We start from the raw sequence: 6,857 nt of genomic DNA, 5'->3' as shown, positions 1-6,857 counted from the left end.
AAGAAGAAGAAGAAGAAGAAGAAGAAGAAGAAGAAGAAGAAGAAGAAGAAGAAGAAGAAGAAGAAGAAGAAGAAGAAGAAGAAGAAGAAGAAGAAAATCACACCACACCAAAGTGTGGATGCTACAGTAGTACTCAGTAGGGGGAATGAGAATAATCGCTGGGAAGTATAGGGAGAAAGGGGATCTGAGAGGGAGAGAGAAAGGGGAGGGGAGAAAGGGAGGGCCAGTTCAAACATGGGAGGAGATGATGTTACAGAAGGTCAGGAATTTGAAAGCAGGTGTGTAGGAGTAGGGGAGGGGAAGGGGGTAGCCAGTAGAAAGTCCCAGATGCCAGGTACCCAAGAGGTTCCCAGGACCTAACAGGAAGGATTTTATCTAAAATATCCAACAAAGGGGATATAGAACCTGTAGAGACCATCCAGTGGATAGGCACAGCCCCCGTTTAGGAATGGGGTTACCTATCCACCTTAAAAATTATTAATCCATAATTCCTCCTACCAAAAGCAAATGCAAGGACAAGGAGTGGAGCAGAAACTGAAAGAAAGGCCATCCAGCGGCTGCCCCACCTAGGGATCCATCCCATCTGCTGAAGACAAATCCAGACACTACTGCTGATGCCAAGAAGTGCTTACTGACAGGAGCCCAGGTATAGCTGTCCCCTGAGAGGCTCTGCCAGAACTGAACCAATACAGATGCAGATGTACACAGCCAAACATTGGACTGAGTGTGGAGACCCCAATGGGGAAGTTGGGGCAAGGGCTGTAAGAGCTGAAGGGTTTTGCAGCTTCAAAGGAAGAACAACAATATCAACCAAAGCTTCCAGGGACTAAACCATCAACCAAAGAGTACACGGGGGTAGCCATGGCTCTAATTGTATATGTAGCAGAGGATTGCCTTATCTGGCATCACTGGTAGAGGAGCACCTTGGTCCTGTGGAGGCTTAATGACCCAGCATAAGGGAACACCAGGCCACTGAGGCAGGAGTGGGTGGGTGGGTGATAGAACACCCTCACAGAGGCAGGGGGAGGGAGGAGGGAATAGAAAACTTGTGAAGGAGTAACTGGGAAAGGGGATAACATTTGAAATTTAAATAAATAAAATAACCAATAAAAAAAGTGAAAGAAAAGAAAGAAAGAAAGAAAGAAAGAAAGAAAGAAAGAAAGAAAGAAAGAAAGAAAGAAAGAAAGAAAGAAAGAAAGAAAGAAAGAAAGAGGTGGCCAGGCCTTGTGCAAGAGAAGCAGAGACTATCAAGAATCAGCCTGATAATACAGTGAAGTAATTTTAACGTTTCAGGGCTCTTTCTAATCTCGGTGTCAAAGTCGAGACACAACCATTACTGTAATTGTTCTAAGGCCAATCCCCTCCTTTAGTGCACGTGATAGTTAGATTGTGGACTCAACACAATATAGGGAGGGATAAATAACCTGTCAGTATGTCTGTGAGATACCTTTTTATTTGGAGTTATTGAAGTGTGAAGATACTATCCTGATTGATGGGTAGCACCATTATAAGGGCTGGACCTGAACTTAATGAAAAAGAGAGAGAAAGGTGATCTCAAGCATGAATGCATGAGTTCATGATTCTCTGAGCTTGACTGTGGATGCTATAACTACTTCAATTCACTGCCACCTTGATTCTCTGCAATAATGAGCCAAAGACCCTGTTCTCCTTTAAGGAGGTTTTGTCAGCATATTTATAAGAACGTCATGAAAGGAATATAGGAGCAGAACGTGTTTACAAACTGGTCTCTGACGTTTCACTCTTTGCAGATCTGTTTAGAAACTATTAAACGTCATGGTAGCAAAAAAGAACACAAAGAACGTGAAGACAGAATACTTTATTTTGGATCTGTGATAAACTGGATCTTAATCCATACATGTGCCAGGGACAGGTTAAAGCATCCTGGGTATCTGAGTCTGAATTGCTTAAACCAGCTCAAACGACAGAGTGTTTGATATCTCTACATATCAAATATGAAATATAACTAAAGTCCTCTAGGAATATGTATCTAGTAACCATAGTAGATTACTGTAGTTTCTCCCAACTCTCATAGTCTGGGAACACTTTCTTATATGTTTCATGGTCTAGTTAACTTTCCCCAAAGTCTGGAAACCCTCAAAAGCCTGTTGACAGCAAGGATTTTTAAAAGTCTTCCCAAGGCAGCCGAACCTGCAGTGCAGAGTCTGCAGAGAGGTCTTGATTTTTACAAGGCAACCAGTGACGGGGCTTCCAGACACACTCAATTGTGTTCCCTCATTTTTGTTCAACTTTGCATGTGAGTTTTGCAAACCTAGCTTTGAGGAGGTGAAATGTTAAGTATTAAAAGACAGGACCATAGGAACACTTCTGCAGAGATATATCTAATTAAAGCAGCTTATCTAACAGCAAAGACCAGATGACCCTGTAAGCTGCCCACTGCACTTCCTCTCCTGCTTACCGTGAAATTCTGATGCAATCATAAACGAAAAGCACACAAGCCAGAGATGGGTGTTCTGAGGATGTTGGATCTAGGGAGGCAGATGTGTGTGCTCATAAAGTTTCCCATCTTCTCCCTGCAGGAGAAAGTCAGGATAGACTTCCAGTACTTGAAAATGTGTTCCTGGGTCACAAGAGGGAAGCCAGAGGACAGATGACAGTGCTGTTAGAGTGTTCAATTATTGTTTGGATAGTGATGATGTCCAAAAAGTAAAACAACACAAGCGTTAAGTACATAGCTATCAGTTCTAAGGAAGACTTGAAAGCTCTGTGCACACCCACATGTACCTAACATCAAGTGGCAGGATTAAATTGCACAGATAGTACCACAGACATATATTAACATCTAATCCAGTGTCATATTTCTGCCCATGGCTGCTAACTAGGGTTCACTGGCTCTGTGTTCTTTCATTGTTTCAAGCCAGGCAGAGACTTCACTTAATAATGGGTCAATCCTCAGCCAAATGTGCTCAACTGAAGGCCACCATGGGAGAATGGCAGGATATTGTCTTTCCAACAGCAAGTGAATTGCAGGCAGCTTAAGGCAATATCCATTTCACTATAATGCTGGTTTATGTTACAACCCTTTTCAAACTTCTAATTGCCTCGTATTGTGGACATTTATAGACATGCACTATTTTAAATGAAAACACAACACTGAGGTCACAAAGAGGTTCTGGGACAGCAGATAGCCCAGGTGAAGCCAAAGAGAGAAATTACTTTAAAACTTCTAAATGCCAAACATGTTTGAAAAAAGGGAGGGAAAAAATTAAAGTCTTGAGTTAGAAAAAACATTAATCATAACTCCATGGTATAAATTAATAATAGCTGTATTTAATACTCTTATGAAAATACTCTATGGTTGGATTACATAATTTTTAAATGAAAGACAATATTATTTGCTTGACTTGGTAAGTCAGGTCAGTCTTGGCTTATGTGAAATAACTATGAATGTGACTTTTTTCTCACAATTTGACTTTTATTTGTTGGAAGTAAATATGCCAAACTATCCGGGTTTGTCAGCCACTCCTGGCAATTACTGTATGTCATGGGTCTTTCAGATCCTTCTAAAAGTCACACCGAGTAAACTCTTATTCCACATTTATACAAGGCTTTTCACCTAGAATCTCATGCTCTTTTCAAAGTGATAAATCACTCACGCAAAAGACACAGCACAGCTCTGAGGGGTAATTTCATTCAGGTAGCTCCAGAGGAAGCTAGGCATGCAGAGACCTTATAATCATTTTCATTTGGTGAGCCATATGTTCATCCACTGAATTACTGAGCCATTGATTCATAGTCTGGGGAAATGCGTATCGAGTGTGTATGTGTGCTTGACACTGGGTAGATTTCAAGCTGTGTAAATGAATACTAAAGGGCTTTTACTCTACTTTGGTTTGGGTTATTAAATCAGTTAAGATTCTACTCTGAATTTCCAGAGGAAACTCTTCTAAGGACTGTCTGTTCTTAGTCTCCCTATTAATATTTTTTTGAGAAATCAGACATGAAAGAATAGACATTGGCAGTTTTAATATGATATATAAAAATATTTTATATATATTCATTAAAAATATAAAATACAACACTCTTTTAGAAAAATCATCATTATTTTTACTACATAGGCATTACTAATAACTCAGTATACAAATTTCTTGACAATTTTCACTTTTCTGAATGCACACAAAACATAATCACTTCTTAGGTGTAAGCTCAGTATACCTAATGAGAACTGATTTTTGTTGTTGCTGCTGTTGTTTTGTTTTTTGAGACAGGGTATCCCATACGTGCCACCATCTCCTGGTGATAACTGATTTTTAAGGGTATTTTGCTATAGGATTCAATGTAATCATCCATATTTTTAAACTGATATACAATGATCATGTGATTTAAGTTATTTTAAGTTATTTCAATCCTTTTTTACATTTTTTAAATTCTGTTTCTGAACTACAACATAAAAGCACATACAAAAGAACACAAGAAAAAGAAAAATAACACAAGAAAAGTTCTTCCAATTGGTTAAAATACATGGCAATGGGCATGTATATTTTTGACTTTTTTCTTCTTTTCCTTGATTTAAAAATCTGAAAAATAGAACAGTTATAAATCCCATTCAATGGGCATGCAATGTATACAATGTATAATTATGGAACCATAGCTGTAACAATATAAAAGATTGAGAACAACTACCAGAAGCAAAATTTTAATACTCTGCTAAAATTACATTTTATTGAACAACTAAATTATAGTAAATTAAAATGTTATGGTTAGCCCCAAGCTAGTTATAAGGAAATAAAATAACTAAAAACATAATATGAATTAAAAGAGGGGATTTCATTTGATACACTGAAAGCTATCTTTCTGAGCTAAGAAGGAAGCTGTAATGAAAGTAATGTCAGAAAGTCATCAGCCAAGGCCAATGGTAGTGATGAATGAATGTAGCAATTCCAACCTCTGAAGGTTCAGCAGGGAACCTTCTATAAGCTCTGACCCAATGAGACTGTATCTCAAACAATCAAAAGAAAGAAAGTTCACTATTGGGCTGGAGAGATGGCTCAGTGGTTAAGAGCACTGGCTGCTCTTCCAGAGATCCTGAGTTCAATTCCTTGCAACTACATCATGGTGGCTCACAATCAGCTGTAATGGGATCCAGTGCCCTTTTCTGTTGTGTTTGAAAACAGCTACAGTGTATTCACATACATTAAATAACTTTTCATTTCTTTTTTCTTTCTTTTTTTTTCTTTTTTTTTTTTTTTTGAGACAGGGTTTCTCTGTATAGCCCTGGCTGTCCTTGTCCTGGAACTCACTTTGTAGGCCAGGCTGGCCTCCAATTCAGAAATCTGCCTGCCTCTTGGATTAACTTTTCTAAGCAAAAGTTAGAAGGATCACAAAAAAAGAAGAGAGAGTGAAGCAGGCAGAGGGTGAAGGCAGACCACCCAATTCATCCTAGCTCTAGGACATGATTTTTAAAATGTACAAGTTCACAGTCATAAGTACATTTGAAAAATAAGAGGATAAGAAAAATTTTACGCCGGGCGGTGGTGGCGCACGCCTTTAATCCCAGCACTCGGGAGGCAGAGGCAGGCGGATTTCTGAGTTCGAGGCCAGCCTGGTCTACAAAGTGAGTTCCAGGACAGCCAAGGCTATACAGAGAAACCCTGTCTCGAAAAACCAAAAAAAAAAAAAAAAAAAAAAAAAAATTTACTTTCCATTTACTAACCAAATAATAACAGATTATAATAATATATTAATAGCAAGCAAATGGATTTAAAGAAAAACTATTTTCACAAACTAAAAAGATGTTTTATAATAACAATTGACCGATCCATCCTAAATATAGTTAATGTATATGGATTGAGCAATGATTCCCAACAAACATGAAGCAAAACTAACTGACGTTAAGAAATAGATAAGTCAACAGTTATATACAAATGTATCACTTCCAATAAAGAAGGCAGAAGATCAACCAGAAAAAAATAGGCAAATTGTATAACGTTGATTGGATTACGATCAAATCATCTTCTGTAGACCCTCAAAACAGCAGAATACACATTCTTCTCAAGAGGACATAGCATTTCTCTGAGGGAATGCCATATAATGAATCATCACAAATGTCTCAGTAAATTTAAAAAGATTGAAACCATGCAAAGTACATTTATTGACTGCAATGCAATGAAATTAAAAATCATTAGCAGAAGAAAAAATAAACTCACAAACACACGAGTCAATTAAATACATTCCTCCAGGAAATACCAAGAAAGGAGACGATAAATCACAAGGAAACACTCTCTGTGATGGATACAAGTGATCACCATGAAGTATAGAAAGTGCTGCCCAGAAGGCAATCTATAGGTATAGTTGCTACATCTAAACCCAGGAAGATTTAAATTAATTACTCATTCCTCTCCTCCGTCCTGAGGACTCATTGCAGGTTCAAACTAAATCTCAAACAAACAGAAAGAAGAAGTAAAAAAGAAGAAACATAGAATAAGAAAAAAAATGAACAGTAAAACTAAGATGGTTCTCCAAAATGATCAATGATATTTTGACTGCCAACTAAGTTACCAGGGCAGTGGGTGCAGATGGGGGAGACAATTTATTAAAATGTAGTTTGAAAGAAGGAACCTCTTATTAACATACAAAATACATAAGAATATGAGAAATTTGAAAGCATTTGTTGGGTAGCAAATTAGATAAGATAGCTGGCATAGACAAAATTCTAGAAGCATATAAACAACAAAATCTGATGAAATAAAAATAGAAAAAATTCATGAAACTAAGTCTTGTAAGCCATTAAAACAGCAAAATAAGGGGCAGGCGGATTTCTGAGTTCAAGGCCAGCCTGGTCTACAAAGTGAGTTCCAGGACAGCCAGGGCTACACAGA

The sequence above is a fragment of the Mus pahari genome, chromosome 21 (assembly GCF_900095145.1).
Source record: "Mus pahari chromosome 21, PAHARI_EIJ_v1.1, whole genome shotgun sequence".
NCBI classification, from domain to species: domain Eukaryota; kingdom Metazoa; phylum Chordata; class Mammalia; order Rodentia; family Muridae; genus Mus; species Mus pahari.
The sequence above is the reverse complement of the archived record's forward strand: the minus strand, read 5'-3'. Positions refer to the sequence as shown.